Genomic DNA, 20,863 nt, shown 5'->3' on the forward strand with positions numbered 1-20,863 from the left:
GCCCTGCTGCCATGCAGATAAACACTGGCAGCGGCAGCAAGTGCATGCCCACAGCCACCCCTTGTTCCTTCACACCTTGTATCAGCTGTAATCCAGTCCAGTCCAGTGCTGCCTGCTGAGCAGCACTGACCAACACTGCCTGGGCCCAGGCTTTTATCTCTGAGGCCCCATTATGATGTCAGAAAGCTGGCTCTGGAATCCTGAGGGCTCCACTATGACACGTGCAAAGTTCCGTCTGAACTTTATATAAGACGGTGAGGCTCAGTCAGTCACTCAGTGTTGCCTGAGAGGGCAACACTGCAACAGCCGGCCGCCAGGCTGTCTTTTTTTTGCACAGCTAGTTGCCTCCAGGAGGCCACAAGAGGGAGACAAGGGACTGCAAAATGGAAAATAGGCATCCACCAACTTTACAGACAACTTCTCCTTGCTCCTACAACTTCCATCCTTGCACAGTTTGTTATTCTTCTAGGTAACATAGTAACAAATCCAAATTGCTGCTCTCTTTGTAGGCAAGCAAGGCTTTGTTGCAACTGCAATTCTTACTTCTTCTTGAAATGTAGGGACGACAGTACATTCCATCACATCCATCTAGTGTACACAGGTAGGTCCATTGTGGCGGGCAGGCGAGCGGGCGGGCTGCTTTATTGGCTGTTTGCTGTTCCCCTACTCCACTCCACTATTTGACTGTTGTGCTGCATCAATCAATCAATCAATCAATCAATCAATCAATCAATCAATCAATCAATCAGTGGCTGGCTCAGGTGCAGCTCTTTAACTTACCTAAAAGGGAGGGCGGAGAGAAGACAAGGAAGGTGAATGAGGTGTTCCAATGTGAAATGCCGGAAACACAGAAACACAGACGACACACAACAAGAGGTGGCAATCTATTCATTAATTGCACTTAATCAATGAGCTCATTATCACTCATGCATTGTCCAACAGGTGTTGAAATAATGGGATTAAAAGGGGAGATCCCTTCAGAAAGACAGAAACAATAGCAAAGACAAAAAACACTTTTGGAATCTGCTTTTAGTCAACACATAAGGAAAGGGTGCACCGGTCCTGGAAATACTGCAATACCAGGTCAATGCGTGGAGTGGACAGAGCAAGCTCTATTTCCATCTCCCTGTTCTAAAAATCCATTTAATATATGGTCCCCAGATAGGGGACGTATCAGATATTAAACTGATAAGAACAGATACTACACTTGATCTTAGCCAAAAGGCCGAGAAGCGATAACCCGAACGGGCCGCGCGTTGCCCGAGCCTGCCCGATACTGCTGTTCAGCCCTTGCAGCGATTCAGCCTACTTCTAGGCAATTCCATGGGGCCCTGCAGGCTCACACACTCACAGCTACACGGGAGGTGAATAAAGGCCGGAGAGGAAGCCAGACAGGATTTGCTTCTTTTGCTTGCACCACAATGCAGTGCTGAAAGAGGAGGAATCTACATAAAAACGCCTTCCTGGCAACGCCCAAATGCCCTGCTGCCATGCAGATAAACACTGGCAGCGGCAGCAAGTGCATGCCCACAGCCACCCCTTGTTCCTTCACACCTTGTATCAGCTGTAATCCAGTCCAGTCCAGTGCTGCCTGCTGAGCAGCACTGACCAACACTGCCTGGGCCCAGGCTTTTATCTCTGAGGCCCCATTATGATGTCAGAAAGCTGGCTCTGGAATCCTGAGGGCTCCACTATGACACGTGCAAAGTTCCGTCTGAACTTTATATAAGACGGTGAGGCTCAGTCAGTCACTCAGTGTTGCCTGAGAGGGCAACACTGCAACAGCCGGCCGCCAGGCTGTCTTTTTTTTGCACAGCTAGTTGCCTCCAGGAGGCCACAAGAGGGAGACAAGGGACTGCAAAATGGAAAATAGGCATCCACCAACTTTACAGACAACTTCTCCTTGCTCCTACAACCTCCATCCTTGCACAGTTTGTTATTCTTCTAGGTAACATAGTAACAAATCCAAATTGCTGCTCTCTTTGTAGGCAAGCAAGGCTTTGTTGCAACTGCAATTCTTACTTCTTCTTGAAATGTAGGGACGACAGTACATTCCATCACATCCATCTAGTGTACACAGGTAGGTCCATTGTGGCGGGCAGGCGAGCGGGCGGGCTGCTTTATTGGCTGTTTGCTGTTCCCCTACTCCACTCCACTATTTGACTGTTGTGCTGCATCAATCAATCAATCAATCAATCAATCAATCAATCAATCAATCAATCAGTGGCTGGCTCAGGTGCAGCTCTTTAACTTACCTAAAAGGGAGGGCGGAGAGAAGACAAGGAAGGTGAATGAGGTGTTCCAATGTGAAATGCCGGAAACACAGAAACACAGACGACACACAACAAGAGGTGGCAATCTATTCATTAATTGCATTTAATCAATGAGCTCATTATCACTCATGCATTGTCCAACAGGTGTTGAAATAATGGGATTAAAAGGGGAGATCCCTTCAGAAAGACAGAAACAATAGCAAAGACAAAAAACACTTTTGGAATCTGCTTTTAGTCAACACATAAGGAAAGGGTGCACCGGTCCTGGAAATACTGCAATACCAGGTCAATGCGTGGAGTGGACAGAGCAAGCTCTATTTCCATCTCCCTGTTCTAAAAATCCATTTAATATATGGTCCCCAGATAGGGGACGTATCAGATATTAAACTGATAAGAACAGATACTACACTTGATCTTAGCCAAAAGGCCGAGAAGCGATAACCCGAACGGGCCGCGCGTTGCCCGAGCCTGCCCGATACTGCTGTTCAGCCCTTGCAGCGATTCAGCCTACTTCTAGGCAATTCCATGGGGCCCTGCAGGCTCACACACTCACAGCTACACGGGAGGTGAATAAAGGCCGGAGAGGAAGCCAGACAGGATTTGCTTCTTTTGCTTGCACCACAATGCAGTGCTGAAAGAGGAGGAATCTACATAAAAACGCCTTCCTGGCAACGCCCAAATGCCCTGCTGCCATGCAGATAAACACTGGCAGCGGCAGCAAGTGCATGCCCACAGCCACCCCTTGTTCCTTCACACCTTGTATCAGCTGTAATCCAGTCCAGTCCAGTGCTGCCTGCTGAGCAGCACTGACCAACACTGCCTGGGCCCAGGCTTATATCTCTGAGGCCCCATTATGATGTCAGAAAGCTGGCTCTGGAATCCTGAGGGCTCCACTATGACACGTGCAAAGTTCCGTCTGAACTTTATATAAGACGGTGAGGCTCAGTCAGTCACTCAGTGTTGCCTGAGAGGGCAACACTGCAACAGCCGGCCGCCAGGCTGTCTTTTTTTTGCACAGCTAGTTGCCTCCAGGAGGCCACAAGAGGGAGACAAGGGACTGCAAAATGGAAAATAGGCATCCACCAACTTTACAGACAACTTCTCCTTGCTCCTACAACCTCCATCCTTGCACAGTTTGTTATTCTTCTAGGTAACATAGTAACAAATCCAAATTGCTGCTCTCTTTGTAGGCAAGCAAGGCTTTGTTGCAACTGCAATTCTTACTTCTTCTTGAAATGTAGGGACGACAGTACATTCCATCACATCCATCTAGTGTACACAGGTAGGTCCATTGTGGCGGGCAGGCGAGCGGGCGGGCTGCTTTATTGGCTGTTTGCTGTTCCCCTACTCCACTCCACTATTTGACTGTTGTGCTGCATCAATCAATCAATCAATCAATCAATCAATCAATCAATCAATCAATCAATCAGTGGCTGGCTCAGGTGCAGCTCTTTAACTTACCTAAAAGGGAGGGCGGAGAGAAGACAAGGAAGGTGAATGAGGTGTTCCAATGTGAAATGCCGGAAACACAGAAACACAGACGACACACAACAAGAGGTGGCAATCTATTCATTAATTGCATTTAATCAATGAGCTCATTATCACTCATGCATTGTCCAACAGGTGTTGAAATAATGGGATTAAAAGGGGAGATCCCTTCAGAAAGACAGAAACAATAGCAAAGACAAAAAACACTTTTGGAATCTGCTTTTAGTCAACACATAAGGAAAGGGTGCACCGGTCCTGGAAATACTGCAATACCAGGTCAATGCGTGGAGTGGACAGAGCAAGCTCTATTTCCATCTCCCTGTTCTAAAAATCCATTTAATATATGGTCCCCAGATAGGGGACGTATCAGATATTAAACTGATAAGAACAGATACTACACTTGATCTTAGCCAAAAGGCCGAGAAGCGATAACCCGAACGGGCCGCGCGTTGCCCGAGCCTGCCCGATACTGCTGTTCAGCCCTTGCAGCGATTCAGCCTACTTCTAGGCAATTCCATGGGGCCCTGCAGGCTCACACACTCACAGCTACACGGGAGGTGAATAAAGGCCGGAGAGGAAGCCAGACAGGATTTGCTTCTTTTGCTTGCACCACAATGCAGTGCTGAAAGAGGAGGAATCTACATAAAAACGCCTTCCTGGCAACGCCCAAATGCCCTGCTGCCATGCAGATAAACACTGGCAGCGGCAGCAAGTGCATGCCCACAGCCACCCCTTGTTCCTTCACACCTTGTATCAGCTGTAATCCAGTCCAGTCCAGTGCTGCCTGCTGAGCAGCACTGACCAACACTGCCTGGGCCCAGGCTTTTATCTCTGAGGCCCCATTATGATGTCAGAAAGCTGGCTCTGGAATCCTGAGGGCTCCACTATGACACGTGCAAAGTTCCGTCTGAACTTTATATAAGACGGTGAGGCTCAGTCAGTCACTCAGTGTTGCCTGAGAGGGCAACACTGCAACAGCCGGCCGCCAGGCTGTCTTTTTTTTGCACAGCTAGTTGCCTCCAGGAGGCCACAAGAGGGAGACAAGGGACTGCAAAATGGAAAATAGGCATCCACCAACTTTACAGACAACTTCTCCTTGCTCCTACAACCTCCATCCTTGCACAGTTTGTTATTCTTCTAGGTAACATAGTAACAAATCCAAATTGCTGCTCTCTTTGTAGGCAAGCAAGGCTTTGTTGCAACTGCAATTCTTACTTCTTCTTGAAATGTAGGGACGACAGTACATTCCATCACATCCATCTAGTGTACACAGGTAGGTCCATTGTGGCGGGCAGGCGAGCGGGCGGGCTGCTTTATTGGCTGTTTGCTGTTCCCCTACTCCACTCCACTATTTGACTGTTGTGCTGCATCAATCAATCAATCAATCAATCAATCAATCAATCAGTGGCTGGCTCAGGTGCAGCTCTTTAACTTACCTAAAAGGGAGGGCGGAGAGAAGACAAGGAAGGTGAATGAGGTGTTCCAATGTGAAATGCCGGAAACACAGAAACACAGACGACACACAACAAGAGGTGGCAATCTATTCATTAATTGCATTTAATCAATGAGCTCATTATCACTCATGCATTGTCCAACAGGTGTTGAAATAATGGGATTAAAAGGGGAGATCCCTTCAGAAAGACAGAAACAATAGCAAAGACAAAAAACACTTTTGGAATCTGCTTTTAGTCAACACATAAGGAAAGGGTGCACCGGTCCTGGAAATACTGCAATACCAGGTCAATGCGTGGAGTGGACAGAGCAAGCTCTATTTCCATCTCCCTGTTCTAAAAATCCATTTAATATATGGTCCCCAGATAGGGGACGTATCAGATATTAAACTGATAAGAACAGATTTTTTTTAAGTTGACTACCCCAACTTTGGGGGTAACCGTTTATTTAAAATTTTTCAGGTTTTACAATAAATTAACATTTTTCAACATTTTTACAGGGATTCAAATTTTACAACAATGGTTAAAAAATAAATACAAATTGTCAGATTAAAATCATACAATTTATAAAAGGGCACTTGGTGGCATCATATTATAGAATTCCATTCGCTAAAAAACCATTTTCTACTTAAAACAGGAGAGAATTTTTTGTCTAAAAGATAATACTTGTGCATTTCATAAAAACAAATTCCTAAAATATCATTCACAGATAAAATTTCATGTTTGAATAAAAGAATATTCCTGGCCGCCCACAGAGCTGCTTTAACGCAGTTAGTAATCTTCCATGCCATAATTTTCTGAGTCCTTGTTGGGCACTCCAGACATCCGTAAAAAACGCCTTCACTTGTAATTCTCTTTATTCCGGTTATCTTCTTCATCAAGGGGAGGATTTTTGTCCATATGAGTTGTGAAAAATAACATTGCCAAAAGAGATGTAAGACTGTCTCGTCATCGCGGCATCCTCCCCTTGGACACGCAGCCGAGTTGGTCAGTCCCCTTCGATGCTGGAATGCCCGGCATGGAAGACACTCGTGGGCGCAGCTCCAGGCCAGATCCTTCTGTGAATTAAAAATGAATTTAGCATTAACCATGCTCCAGATAATTTTGCATTTGTTTTCATTAAAATTGCTAATGGGGGCTATTAAAACATTTTCTTTTATTTCCTTTAAAACATATTTACTATTTTTTACATCTTCTATTCTTTTGTCTTTTAGTTTAAAAAGGTTCACTATTTTTTCTAAAATCTTATACTGGTCTGGCAGGTTAAAAGCATATGGCGAGCTTAAAACCGTAGAGAACCATCCGTACCTCCTCATAAAATAGCCAGTGTTAAAACGGATAAAATAAGACCAGTAGTGTTCCTTAAAAACAGTATTAAGACACAGTGTAAAAAAATGGATTAAAAGAAATGCTTTTATATTTGGAAAATCTTTACCACCCATTAGCTTTGGTAACATCACTTTTTCTCTCCTGAGCTTCTCCATCCTAGAATTCCATAAAAATGTAAAACATGCCTTGGTAATCTTTTTTAATAAAATATCAGGGGGAGGGAAAACCATACTTAGATATAATAAAATTGGTAAAATCACCATTTTTGTGATTAAAATTTTTCCCTCCATTGTCAGTTTTCTAAGATTCCATAAACAAATTTTCTTATTAACTTTTTGTGCCACCAAGTCCCAACTGATAAAACCATTGTTTGACTCATTGAAGGAGACCCCTAAAATCTGTACAGACTCCGACACAGGGACTGGAATGTCCTGTAAAATCATGTTGCCAATATTTAAAATATTACTTTTATTAAAATTGACTTTAAAACCGGAGGAGCAGCAAAATTGGTATATCTGTTGTAATGCTTTTTGCAGTGACGGGGCGTCCCTGCACAGGACCGCGACATCATCCATGTACCCCACCACTTTTGCCTCTAGTCCCCCCCCGCCCGGCAGGGGGACTCCACATATCTGCCTGTCATTCCTCAATCTGCAGAGTAGAGGCTCGATCGCACATATAAAAAGTAGTGGGGACAAGGGACACCCCTGCTTCACTCCGGAGTTTAAAAGGACATCCTGTGTCTTAAAACCCTTTACTAAAATCTTGCTCGTACAATTTTCATAAAAGGCCTTCAGAGACTGTAAAAAGCCTTCTGGTATACCCATCTTTTCTAAAACCTTAAAAAGATAAAAATGTGATACTCTATCAAAGGCTTTCTCGAAATCTATGGATAAAACCGCCAATCTGCCTTTTCTCTCCTTCGTATCACCAATAGCATCTTTTAAAAGGTTTAAATTGTCCCATATGCTCCTCCCAGGTATCCCACAGACTTGGTTGGAGTGGACGATTTTCTCTATAACAGCCTTTAGCCTATTCGCGCAAATCTTGGCCATTATTTTGTAGTCTGTGTTTAGTAAGGTGATAGGCCTCCAGTTTTTAATATCTGTTTTGTCCCCCTTTTTATAAAGCAGGGACACCTCACCTTTCTTCCAGGACCCCGGGAGGGCTTTTGTTCTAAAAACTTGAGTAAAAAGGGAATAGAGATCCTCTTTTAAAACTCCATAAAATGTGACATAAAACTCTATGGGTATACCATCAGGGCCAGGGACTTTACCTGTTTTAAAACTCTTGATGGTATCTAAAATCTCCTGTTCCGTAATATCCTGTAATAAAAAATCTTTGGAGACAGGATTTAAAACAGCGTCAACCTCCTTCAATGAGTCGTTCATCAAATCAACATTAACAAGCTTTATATTAAAAAGATCCGCATAAAATCTGTGTACCTTTTTTAAAATATTGTCAGTGTTTGTATCTCCATCAACATTGTCTAACAGGGTATGCTTATCGTTAATTTTCTTAAAAAAGTACCTGGAGCAGGTCTCATTTTCCTCGAGGTGTTTCATTTTTGAACGAAAGACAATTTCCTTACCTCTCTGCTCCAGGCACTGGGAGATCTCCTTCCTAATCTCCATAATCTCCTCCTCCACCTGCATACCCTGTTCTCTGAACTTGTATTGGGTCTGCAGACGGGTATTCAAATTAGCAAAAAAATCCTGTTTTTCTTTTGCTTTTCTCCTTCCGATTTTTATGAAAAAGTCTCTTATTTTTATTTTTATTTTCTCCCACCATGAGACTATGGACATATTTGGATGTCTTACCCGTCTGCAGCCCTTATAAAAGGTAATAAAATCAGATAAAATTTGCGGATCATCTAAAAGGGAAACGTTCATTTTCCAGGCTTTTTTGACAGTATTTTTCCCAATATCATTTTTAACTTTAAAATACAATAATTTATGATCAGATAAAACATTGGGATTAAGATCACATTTAAAAGGCAGTACTTGATAAGAGCAGAATATAAAATCGATCCTGGAGCTACAGTTCACATTGCTCCAGGTGACGCCGGCCTCTGCAGATAAATTGCTGTTACATTTCTTAAAAACATCAGTAAGTTTAAAATCAGTAACTATATCTTTTAATAATGAGGAGGTTTTGTCATAATTCCTGCTTACTGAGTTAGAGAACCGGCGTTCCCCCTTTAAAATACAATTAAAATCACCCGCTAAAACAAGTGGCTCTGAATCGTTTAAAAAAAGGGGTAAAATCTCTAGCATTCTAGCTCTTTCATTCTTGTCCGAGGACCCATAAAAATTTAAAAACTGCCATCTAATACCGTCTATAAAAGCTTTGACCAATAAAATTCTACCTGGTAAAATTTCATTAAAACTGTCAATTAAAACGTTCCCTTTAAATAAAATGGCGACACCTGCGGCTCTGGAATCGTTAGACCCGGACCACACTGAAGGTCCGAGTCTCCAGTCTTCCTTATATTTGTTGTAGTTCGTGCGATGTGGGATACAGCATTCCTGTAGGAAAAAAACGGTGGCGGAAAAAATAGAAAGATAGTCAAACAGGGCAGCTCTTCTCGTCTTAGAATGCACGCTCCTAACATTTAAGGAAATGCCACCTAACTCTGCCATGAGGAAAAGGGAAAAGAGACAGTCTTATGTAATCTTACCCGAGGTGGCCTCAGCAGTCCTCGGCGTTACCAGAGACCTCACTCGAACTCTCATCGCCCTCCGACTTCAAACCGACTGTATAACTTGAGGAGATTGGAGAGGAACTCATGTCAGACAGCTGACCCCCCGCCATACCTGAGGCACTTATCGAAAATGGGTCCCAGATGGACTCCACGGGCAAGGTTTCTGGAGCATTTTGTATGGCAGCCTCCTCCCCTACGATAGGGGCGGGAAACGCACTCGCGGCCGTTTCAGGGACTTCTGTCACCTCAGAGGCAGCTATGCTTGTCTCCCCCAACTGGCGAGAAGGGGGGAGACCTTCAGCTGGTGCTTCCGGGGGCGCGTCAACTGGTTTCCCTGCTTTCGCTCTAGCAGGTACTCCCATCGGCACCCCCGCTGCCACCTCTGAGTACGCCCTACGCCTCTTAGACCTAGCTGCCGCTCCACCCGGGTCCTCTGCCTCAGGTACAGGCTGACCCAGCATCTCCTGCGGCCCAGGCGGATCAGCTTCATCCGAACTACCCATCTCCTCCGTTTCCTGAGGGGGCTTTTTCGTCCGCTGATCACTGGCTCTTCTCTTAAACCGCCTTTGCTCCTTTGGGTCACCTGTTTGGGGGGGTCTGCTGGAGGTGTCCATGTTATCTGCCTCTTCACCTCTTGGTTCCTCTTCTTGTGCGGGGGCGATCTGGCCTGCTGGCTGCTCTGGACGCCTCGGCCGGACCTCGGGTTGTTCCGATCTGTGGGGACAAGTAGCATATAGATGACCAACTCGGCTGCAAAAACGACACCTTTTCCCCAGAGGGCAAGTTTTGGCCTCGTGCTCAGAGCTGCCACAGTTCCTACAGGTGCTTTCGCAGAACTCTTTGGTGTGACCGTACTTTTGACATTTTCTACAGAATGGAGGCATTCCTGTATAAAAAAGATCTCCTGCCATATCACCTAATTTAAAGCGTGCTGGCGGCAACATTATCCCCCCTGCTGTATTGGCATCTCTATAACAAGTTACTAAAAATCTCCACTTTGACGTCCAAACTCCAACTTCGTTCATTATTTTGCCAATACATTTTACACTTTTGAAATAGGGGGATAAAAAGGACATCACATCTTTTAAATCAGCAAACGGGCAGTACATTTTTATCACAATCATCTTAGTGATGTCCAACACATGTTCGTAAAATTCAATACCGTCCAGTCTCGGATCGTTTTTTACCATGTATGCCGCCAGCAGATCTTGGAACACTCCATTCTGTACAAACGTTATGTCATATGTTCTTCTCCTTGGATAGTCTTGCACCGCCAATATCTCCCGCTTCTGAATGTTGAAAATGCCAACAAGCACGGTCTCCACCAAGAACTTCAGGCCGCAGGTTGTCGCCTTCTCTTCTGATACAATAACACGGATTGTATTTTTTATCCGGGCATACGCCGGTATCTCACCAGGACTTTCGTCCATGGTGAGGGGATTTCGGGAAAGTTACGCCACCCGTTGGTGACGCAACGTCTACGCAGCTTCCCCTTTTCGGCCGAAGCCTACACGGGGGATATGTGGATCGCAACTCGTTGCTCAGGACTAAGCCTCTCTCCCAAATAGCAGCACGGGGGTGAAGTCCAGGCGAACCTGGACGATCCCCCGAGGCCGAGAGAGAGGGTACCTGAGCACCTCCTAACCAAGACCAGGCAGCACTGACTACAAGTAATCAGAACTACACTTGATCTCAGCCAGAAGGCCGAGAAGCGATAACCCGAACGGGCCGCGCGTTGCCCGAGCCTGCCCGATACTGCTGTTCAGCCCTTGCAGCGATTCAGCCTACTTCTAGGCAATTCCATGGGGCCCTGCAGGCTCACACACTCACAGCTAGAAGCCAGACAGGATTTGCTTCTTTTGCTTGCACCACAATGCAGTGCTGAAAGAGGAGGAATCTACATAAAAACGCCTTCCTGGCAACGCCCAAATGCCCTGCTGCCATGCAGATAAACACTGGCAGCGGCAGCAAGTGCATGCCCACAGCCACCCCTTGTTCCTTCACACCTTGTATCAGCTGTAATCCAGTCCAGTCCAGTGCTGCCTGCTGAGCAGCACTGACCAACACTGCCTGGGCCCAGGCTTTTATCTCTGAGGCCCCATTATGATGTCAGAAAGCTGGCTCTGGAATCCTGAGGGCTCCACTATGACACGTGCAAAGTTCCGTCTGAACTTTATATAAGACGGTGAGGCTCAGTCAGTCACTCAGTGTTGCCTGAGAGGGCAACACTGCAACAGCCGGCCGCCAGGCTGTCTTTTTTTTGCACAGCTAGTTGCCTCCAGGAGGCCACAAGAGGGAGACAAGGGACTGCAAAATGGAAAATAGGCATCCACCAACTTTACAGACAACTTCTCCTTGCTCCTACAACTTCCATCCTTGCACAGTTTGTTATTCTTCTAGGTAACATAGTAACAAATCCAAATTGCTGCTCTCTTTGTAGGCAAGCAAGGCTTTGTTGCAACTGCAATTCTTACTTCTTCTTGAAATGTAGGGACGACAGTACATTCCATCACATCCATCTAGTGTACACAGGTAGGTCCATTGTGGCGGGCAGGCGAGCGGGCGGGCTGCTTTATTGGCTGTTTGCTGTTCCCCTACTCCACTCCACTATTTGACTGTTGTGCTGCATCAATCAATCAATCAATCAATCAATCAATCAATCAATCAATCAATCAATCAATCAGTGGCTGGCTCAGGTGCAGCTCTTTAACTTACCTAAAAGGGAGGGCGGAGAGAAGACAAGGAAGGTGAATGAGGTGTTCCAATGTGAAATGCCGGAAACACAGAAACACAGACGACACACAACAAGAGGTGGCAATCTATTCATTAATTGCACTTAATCAATGAGCTCATTATCACTCATGCATTGTCCAACAGGTGTTGAAATAATGGGATTAAAAGGGGAGATCCCTTCAGAAAGACAGAAACAATAGCAAAGACAAAAAACACTTTTGGAATCTGCTTTTAGTCAACACATAAGGAAAGGGTGCACCGGTCCTGGAAATACTGCAATACCAGGTCAATGCGTGGAGTGGACAGAGCAAGCTCTATTTCCATCTCCCTGTTCTAAAAATCCATTTAATATATGGTCCCCAGATAGGGGACGTATCAGATATTAAACTGATAAGAACAGATACTACACTTGATCTTAGCCAAAAGGCCGAGAAGCGATAACCCGAACGGGCCGCGCGTTGCCCGAGCCTGCCCGATACTGCTGTTCAGCCCTTGCAGCGATTCAGCCTACTTCTAGGCAATTCCATGGGGCCCTGCAGGCTCACACACTCACAGCTACACGGGAGGTGAATAAAGGCCGGAGAGGAAGCCAGACAGGATTTGCTTCTTTTGCTTGCACCACAATGCAGTGCTGAAAGAGGAGGAATCTACATAAAAACGCCTTCCTGGCAACGCCCAAATGCCCTGCTGCCATGCAGATAAACACTGGCAGCGGCAGCAAGTGCATGCCCACAGCCACCCCTTGTTCCTTCACACCTTGTATCAGCTGTAATCCAGTCCAGTCCAGTGCTGCCTGCTGAGCAGCACTGACCAACACTGCCTGGGCCCAGGCTTTTATCTCTGAGGCCCCATTATGATGTCAGAAAGCTGGCTCTGGAATCCTGAGGGCTCCACTATGACACGTGCAAAGTTCCGTCTGAACTTTATATAAGACGGTGAGGCTCAGTCAGTCACTCAGTGTTGCCTGAGAGGGCAACACTGCAACAGCCGGCCGCCAGGCTGTCTTTTTTTTGCACAGCTAGTTGCCTCCAGGAGGCCACAAGAGGGAGACAAGGGACTGCAAAATGGAAAATAGGCATCCACCAACTTTACAGACAACTTCTCCTTGCTCCTACAACCTCCATCCTTGCACAGTTTGTTATTCTTCTAGGTAACATAGTAACAAATCCAAATTGCTGCTCTCTTTGTAGGCAAGCAAGGCTTTGTTGCAACTGCAATTCTTACTTCTTCTTGAAATGTAGGGACGACAGTACATTCCATCACATCCATCTAGTGTACACAGGTAGGTCCATTGTGGCGGGCAGGCGAGCGGGCGGGCTGCTTTATTGGCTGTTTGCTGTTCCCCTACTCCACTCCACTATTTGACTGTTGTGCTGCATCAATCAATCAATCAATCAATCAATCAATCAATCAATCAATCAGTGGCTGGCTCAGGTGCAGCTCTTTAACTTACCTAAAAGGGAGGGCGGAGAGAAGACAAGGAAGGTGAATGAGGTGTTCCAATGTGAAATGCCGGAAACACAGAAACACAGACGACACACAACAAGAGGTGGCAATCTATTCATTAATTGCATTTAATCAATGAGCTCATTATCACTCATGCATTGTCCAACAGGTGTTGAAATAATGGGATTAAAAGGGGAGATCCCTTCAGAAAGACAGAAACAATAGCAAAGACAAAAAACACTTTTGGAATCTGCTTTTAGTCAACACATAAGGAAAGGGTGCACCGGTCCTGGAAATACTGCAATACCAGGTCAATGCGTGGAGTGGACAGAGCAAGCTCTATTTCCATCTCCCTGTTCTAAAAATCCATTTAATATATGGTCCCCAGATAGGGGACGTATCAGATATTAAACTGATAAGAACAGATACTACACTTGATCTTAGCCAAAAGGCCGAGAAGCGATAACCCGAACGGGCCGCGCGTTGCCCGAGCCTGCCCGATACTGCTGTTCAGCCCTTGCAGCGATTCAGCCTACTTCTAGGCAATTCCATGGGGCCCTGCAGGCTCACACACTCACAGCTACACGGGAGGTGAATAAAGGCCGGAGAGGAAGCCAGACAGGATTTGCTTCTTTTGCTTGCACCACAATGCAGTGCTGAAAGAGGAGGAATCTACATAAAAACGCCTTCCTGGCAACGCCCAAATGCCCTGCTGCCATGCAGATAAACACTGGCAGCGGCAGCAAGTGCATGCCCACAGCCACCCCTTGTTCCTTCACACCTTGTATCAGCTGTAATCCAGTCCAGTCCAGTGCTGCCTGCTGAGCAGCACTGACCAACACTGCCTGGGCCCAGGCTTTTATCTCTGAGGCCCCATTATGATGTCAGAAAGCTGGCTCTGGAATCCTGAGGGCTCCACTATGACACGTGCAAAGTTCCGTCTGAACTTTATATAAGACGGTGAGGCTCAGTCAGTCACTCAGTGTTGCCTGAGAGGGCAACACTGCAACAGCCGGCCGCCAGGCTGTCTTTTTTTTGCACAGCTAGTTGCCTCCAGGAGGCCACAAGAGGGAGACAAGGGACTGCAAAATGGAAAATAGGCATCCACCAACTTTACAGACAACTTCTCCTTGCTCCTACAACCTCCATCCTTGCACAGTTTGTTATTCTTCTAGGTAACATAGTAACAAATCCAAATTGCTGCTCTCTTTGTAGGCAAGCAAGGCTTTGTTGCAACTGCAATTCTTACTTCTTCTTGAAATGTAGGGACGACAGTACATTCCATCACATCCATCTAGTGTACACAGGTAGGTCCATTGTGGCGGGCAGGCGAGCGGGCGGGCTGCTTTATTGGCTGTTTGCTGTTCCCCTACTCCACTCCACTATTTGACTGTTGTGCTGCATCAATCAATCAATCAATCAATCAATCAATCAATCAATCAATCAATGGCTGGCTCAGGTGCAGCTCTTTAACTTACCTAAAAGGGAGGGCGGAGAGAAGACAAGGAAGGTGAATGAGGTGTTCCAATGTGAAATGCCGGAAACACAGAAACACAGACGACACACAACAAGAGGTGGCAATCTATTCATTAATTGCATTTAATCAATGAGCTCATTATCACTCATGCATTGTCCAACAGGTGTTGAAATAATGGGATTAAAAGGGGAGATCCCTTCAGAAAGACAGAAACAATAGCAAAGACAAAAAACACTTTTGGAATCTGCTTTTAGTCAACACATAAGGAAAGGGTGCACCGGTCCTGGAAATACTGCAATACCAGGTCAATGCGTGGAGTGGACAGAGCAAGCTCTATTTCCATCTCCCTGTTCTAAAAATCCATTTAATATATGGTCCCCAGATAGGGGACGTATCAGATATTAAACTGATAAGAACAGATACTACACTTGATCTTAGCCAAAAGGCCGAGAAGCGATAACCCGAACGGGCCGCGCGTTGCCCGAGCCTGCCCGATACTGCTGTTCAGCCCTTGCAGCGATTCAGCCTACTTCTAGGCAATTCCATGGGGCCCTGCAGGCTCACACACTCACAGCTAGAAGCCAGACAGGATTTGCTTCTTTTGCTTGCACCACAATGCAGTGCTGAAAGAGGAGGAATCTACATAAAAACGCCTTCCTGGCAACGCCCAAATGCCCTGCTGCCATGCAGATAAACACTGGCAGCGGCAGCAAGTGCATGCCCACAGCCACCCCTTGTTCCTTCACACCTTGTATCAGCTGTAATCCAGTCCAGTCCAGTGCTGCCTGCTGAGCAGCACTGACCAACACTGCCTGGGCCCAGGCTTTTATCTCTGAGGCCCCATTATGATGTCAGAAAGCTGGCTCTGGAATCCTGAGGGCTCCACTATGACACGTGCAAAGTTCCGTCTGAACTTTATATAAGACGGTGAGGCTCAGTCAGTCACTCAGTGTTGCCTGAGAGGGCAACACTGCAACAGCCGGCCGCCAGGCTGTCTTTTTTTTGCACAGCTAGTTGCCTCCAGGAGGCCACAAGAGGGAGACAAGGGACTGCACAATGGAAAATAGGCATCCACCAACTTTACAGACAACTTCTCCTTGCTCCTACAACCTCCATCCTTGCACAGTTTGTTATTCTTCTAGGTAACATAGTAACAAATCCAAATTGCTGCTCTCTTTGTAGGCAAGCAAGGCTTTGTTGCAACTGCAATTCTTACTTCTTCTTGAAATGTAGGGACGACAGTACATTCCATCACATCCATCTAGTGTACACAGGTAGGTCCATTGTGGCGGGCAGGCGAGCGGGCGGGCTGCTTTATTGGCTGTTTGCTGTTCCCCTACTCCACTCCACTATTTGACTGTTGTGCTGCATCAATCAATCAATCAATCAATCAATCAATCAATCAATCAATCAATCAATCAATCAATCAATCAATCAGTGGCTGGCTCAGGTGCAGCTCTTTAACTTACCTAAAAGGGAGGGCGGAGAGAAGACAAGGAAGGTGAATGAGGTGTTCCAATGTGAAATGCCGGAAACACAGAAACACAGACGACACACAACAAGAGGTGGCAATCTATTCATTAATTGCATTTAATCAATGAGCTCATTATCACTCATGCATTGTCCAACAGGTGTTGAAATAATGGGATTAAAAGGGGAGATCCCTTCAGAAAGACAGAAACAATAGCAAAGACAAAAAACACTTTTGGAATCTGCTTTTAGTCAACACATAAGGAAAGGGTGCACCGGTCCTGGAAATACTGCAATACCAGGTCAATGCGTGGAGTGGACAGAGCAAGCTCTATTTCCATCTCCCTGTTCTAAAAATCCATTTAATATATGGTCCCCAGATAGGGGACGTATCAGATATTAAACTGATAAGAACAGATACTACACTTGATCTTAGCCAAAAAGCCGAGAAGCGATAACCCGAACGGGCCGCGCGTTGCCCGAGCCTGCCCGATACTGCTGTTCAGCCCTTGCAGCGATTCAGCCTACTTCTAGGCAATTCCATGGGGCCCTGCAGGCTCACACACTCACAGCTACACGGGAGGTGAATAAAGGCCGGAGAGGAAGCCAGACAGGATTTGCTTCTTTTGCTTGCACCACAATGCAGTGCTGAAAGAGGAGGAATCTACATAAAAACGCCTTCCTGGCAACGCCCAAATGCCCTGCTGCCATGCAGATAAACACTGGCAGCGGCAGCAAGTGCATGCCCACAGCCACCCCTTGTTCCTTCACACCTTGTATCAGCTGTAATCCAGTCCAGTCCAGTGCTGCCTGCTGAGCAGCACTGACCAACACTGCCTGGGCCCAGGCTTTTATCTCTGAGGCCCCATTATGATGTCAGAAAGCTGGCTCTGGAATCCTGAGGGCTCCACTATGACACGTGCAAAGTTCCGTCTGAACTTTATATAAGACGGTGAGGCTCAGTCAGTCACTCAGTGTTGCCTGAGAGGGCAACACTGCAACAGCCGGCCGCCAGGCTGTCTTTTTTTTGCACAGCTAGTTGCCTCCAGGAGGCCACAAGAGGGAGACAAGGGACTGCAAAATGGAAAATAGGCATCCACCAACTTTACAGACAACTTCTCCTTGCTCCTACAACCTCCATCCTTGCACAGTTTGTTATTCTTCTAGGTAACATAGTAACAAATCCAAATTGCTGCTCTCTTTGTAGGCAAGCAAGGCTTTGTTGCAACTGCAATTCTTACTTCTTCTTGAAATGTAGGGACGACAGTACATTCCATCACATCCATCTAGTGTACACAGGTAGGTCCATTGTGGCGGGCAGGCGAGCGGGCGGGCTGCTTTATTGGCTGTTTGCTGTTCCCCTACTCCACTCCACTATTTGACTGTTGTGCTGCATCAATCAATCAATCAATCAATCAATCAATCAATCAATCAATCAATCAGTGGCTGGCTCAGGTGCAGCTCTTTAACTTACCTAAAAGGGAGGGCGGAGAGAAGACAAGGAAGGTGAATGAGGTGTTCCAATGTGAAATGCCGGAAACACAGAAACACAGACGACACACAACAAGAGGTGGCAATCTATTCATTAATTGCATTTAATCAATGAGCTCATTATCACTCATGCATTGTCCAACAGGTGTTGAAATAATGGGATTAAAAGGGGAGATCCCTTCAGAAAGACAGAAACAATAGCAAAGACAAAAAACACTTTTGGAATCTGCTTTTAGTCAACACATAAGGAAAGGGTGCACCGGTCCTGGAAATACTGCAATACCAGGTCAATGCGTGGAGTGGACAGAGCAAGCTCTATTTCCATCTCCCTGTTCTAAAAATCCATTTAATATATGGTCCCCAGATAGGGGACGTATCAGATATTAAACTGATAAGAACAGATACTACACTTGATCTTAGCCAAAAAGCCGAGAAGCGATAACCCGAACGGGCCGCGCGTTGCCCGAGCCTGCCCGATACTGCTGTTCAGCCCTTGCAGCGATTCAGCCTACTTCTAGGCAATTCCATGGGGCCCTGCAGGCTCACACACTCACAGCTACACGGGAGGTGAATAAAGGCCGGAGAGGAAGCCAGACAGGATTTGCTTCTTTTGCTTGCACCACAATGCAGTGCTGAAAGAGGAGGAATCTACATAAAAACGCCTTCCTGGCAACGCCCAAATGCCCTGCTGCCATGCAGATAAACACTGGCAGCGGCAGCAAGTGCATGCCCACAGCCACCCCTTGTTCCTTCACACCTTGTATCAGCTGTAATCCAGTCCAGTCCAGTGCTGCCTGCTGAGCAGCACTGACCAACACTGCCTGGGCCCAGGCTTTTATCTCTGAGGCCCCATTATGATGTCAGAAAGCTGGCTCTGGAATCCTGAGGGCTCCACTATGACACGTGCAAAGTTCCGTCTGAACTTTATATAAGACGGTGAGGCTCAGTCAGTCACTCAGTGTTGCCTGAGAGGGCAACACTGCAACAGCCGGCCGCCAGGCTGTCTTTTTTTTGCACAGCTAGTTGCCTCCAGGAGGCCACAAGAGGGAGACAAGGGACTGCAAAATGGAAAATAGGCATCCACCAACTTTACAGACAACTTCTCCTTGCTCCTACAACCTCCATCCTTGCACAGTTTGTTATTCTTCTAGGTAACATAGTAACAAATCCAAATTGCTGCTCTCTTTGTAGGCAAGCAAGGCTTTGTTGCAACTGCAATTCTTACTTCTTCTTGAAATGTAGGGACGACAGTACATTCCATCACATCCATCTAGTGTACACAGGTAGGTCCATTGTGGCGGGCAGGCGAGCGGGCGGGCTGCTTTATTGGCTGTTTGCTGTTCCCCTACTCCACTCCACTATTTGACTGTTGTGCTGCATCAATCAATCAATCAATCAATCAATCAATCAATCAATCAATCAATCAATCAATCAGTGGCTGGCTCAGGTGCAGCTCTTTAACTTACCTAAAAGGGAGGGCGGAGAGAAGACAAGGAAGGTGAATGAGGTGTTCCAATGTGAAATGCCGGAAACACAGAAACACAGACGACACACAACAAGAGGTGGCAATCTATTCATTAATTGCATTTAATCAATGAGCTCATTATCACTCATGCATTGTCCAACAGGTGTTGAAATAATGGGATTAAAAGGGGAGATCCCTTCAGAAAGACAGAAACAATAGCAAAGACAAAAAACACTTTTGGAATCTGCTTTTAGTCAACACATAAGGAAAGGGTGCACCGGTCCTGGAAATACTGCAATACCAGGTCAATGCGTGGAGTGGACAGAGCAAGCTCTATTTCCATCTCCCTGTTCTAAAAATCCATTTAATATATGGTCCCCAGATAGGGGACGTATCAGATATTAAACTGATAAGAACAGATACTACACTTGATCTTAGCCAAAAGGCCGAGAAGCGATAACCCGAACGGGCCGCGCGTTGCCCGAGCCTGCCCGATACTGCTGTTCAGCCCTTGCAGCGATTCAGCCTACTTCTAGGCAATTCCATGGGGCCCTGCAGGCTCACACACTCACAGCTACACGGGAGGTGAATAAAGGCCGGAGAGGAAGCCAGACAGGATTTGCTTCTTTTGCTTGCACCACAATGCAGTGCTGAAAGAGGAGGAATCTACATAAAAACGCCTTCCTGGCAACGCCCAAATGCCCTGCTGCCATGCAGATAAACACTGGCAGCGGCAGCAAGTGCATGCCCACAGCCACCCCTTGTTCCTTCACACCTTGTATCAGCTGTAATCCAGTCCAGTCCAGTGCTGCCTGCTGAGCAGCACTGACCAACACTGCCTGGGCCCAGGCTTTTATCTCTGAGGCCCCATTATGATGTCAGAAAGCTGGCTCTGGAATCCTGAGGGCTCCACTATGACACGTGCAAAGTTCCGTCTGAACTTTATATAAGACGGTGAGGCTCAGTCAGTCACTCAGTGTTGCCTGAGAGGGCAACACTGCAACAGCCGGCCGCCAGGCTGTCTTTTTTTTGCACAGCTAGTTGCCTCCAGGAGGCCACAAGAGGGAGACAAGGGACTGCAAAATGGAAAATAGGCATCCACCAACTTTACAGACAACTTCTCCTTGCTCCTACAACCTCCATCCTTGCACAGTTTGTTATTCTTCTAGGTAACATAGTAACAAATCCAAATTGCTGCTCTCTTTGTAGGCAAGCAAGGCTTTGTTGCAACTGCAATTCTTACTTCTTCTTGAAATGTAGGGACGACAGTACATTCCATCACATCCATCTAGTGTACACAGGTAGGTCCATTGTGGCGGGCAGGCGAGCGGGCGGGCTGCTTTATTGGCTGTTTGCTGTTCCCCTACTCCACTCCACTATTTGACTGTTGTGCTGCATCAATCAATCAATCAATCAATCAATCAATCAATCAATCAATCAATCAATCAATCAATCAGTGGCTGGCTCAGGTGCAGCTCTTTAACTTACCTAAAAGGGAGGGCGGAGAGAAGACAAGGAAGGTGAATGAGGTGTTCC

At 46.3% G+C, this 20,863-nt stretch overlaps 9 non-coding genes and 1 pseudogene across 9 annotated transcripts; all 10 read right to left on the reverse strand.

Annotated features, from left to right (window-relative positions):
• Positions 1–1,046: 1,046 nt before the first annotated feature.
• LOC142722050 (U2 spliceosomal RNA) lies at positions 1,047–1,237 on the reverse strand. Its single transcript, XR_012874379.1, has one exon. It is a non-coding gene; the product is annotated as a U2 spliceosomal RNA (small nuclear RNA).
• Positions 1,238–2,521: 1,284 nt separating this feature from the next.
• LOC142722051 (U2 spliceosomal RNA) lies at positions 2,522–2,712 on the reverse strand. The gene has a single exon (XR_012874380.1). It is a non-coding gene; the product is annotated as a U2 spliceosomal RNA (small nuclear RNA).
• Positions 2,713–4,000: 1,288 nt separating this feature from the next.
• LOC142722052 (U2 spliceosomal RNA) lies at positions 4,001–4,191 on the reverse strand. Its single transcript, XR_012874381.1, has one exon. It is a non-coding gene; the product is annotated as a U2 spliceosomal RNA (small nuclear RNA).
• Positions 4,192–5,463: 1,272 nt separating this feature from the next.
• Positions 5,464–5,644, reverse strand: LOC142722109 (U2 spliceosomal RNA; annotated as a pseudogene).
• A 6,582-nt stretch (positions 5,645–12,226) lies between these two features.
• Positions 12,227–12,417, reverse strand: LOC142722053 (U2 spliceosomal RNA). Its single transcript, XR_012874382.1, has one exon. It is a non-coding gene; the product is annotated as a U2 spliceosomal RNA (small nuclear RNA).
• Positions 12,418–13,697: 1,280 nt separating this feature from the next.
• LOC142722055 (U2 spliceosomal RNA) lies at positions 13,698–13,888 on the reverse strand. The gene has a single exon (XR_012874385.1). It is a non-coding gene; the product is annotated as a U2 spliceosomal RNA (small nuclear RNA).
• Positions 13,889–15,168: 1,280 nt separating this feature from the next.
• LOC142722056 (U2 spliceosomal RNA) lies at positions 15,169–15,359 on the reverse strand. The gene has a single exon (XR_012874386.1). It is a non-coding gene; the product is annotated as a U2 spliceosomal RNA (small nuclear RNA).
• Positions 15,360–16,636: 1,277 nt separating this feature from the next.
• On the reverse strand, positions 16,637–16,827 carry LOC142722086 (U2 spliceosomal RNA). The gene has a single exon (XR_012874415.1). It is a non-coding gene; the product is annotated as a U2 spliceosomal RNA (small nuclear RNA).
• Positions 16,828–18,111: 1,284 nt separating this feature from the next.
• LOC142722087 (U2 spliceosomal RNA) lies at positions 18,112–18,302 on the reverse strand. The gene has a single exon (XR_012874417.1). It is a non-coding gene; the product is annotated as a U2 spliceosomal RNA (small nuclear RNA).
• Positions 18,303–19,594: 1,292 nt separating this feature from the next.
• On the reverse strand, positions 19,595–19,785 carry LOC142722057 (U2 spliceosomal RNA). The gene has a single exon (XR_012874387.1). It is a non-coding gene; the product is annotated as a U2 spliceosomal RNA (small nuclear RNA).
• Between the last annotated feature and the right edge of the window lie 1,078 nt (positions 19,786–20,863).

The sequence above is a fragment of the Rhinoderma darwinii genome, unplaced genomic scaffold (genome assembly GCF_050947455.1).
Source record: "Rhinoderma darwinii isolate aRhiDar2 unplaced genomic scaffold, aRhiDar2.hap1 Scaffold_530, whole genome shotgun sequence".
NCBI classification, from domain to species: domain Eukaryota; kingdom Metazoa; phylum Chordata; class Amphibia; order Anura; family Rhinodermatidae; genus Rhinoderma; species Rhinoderma darwinii.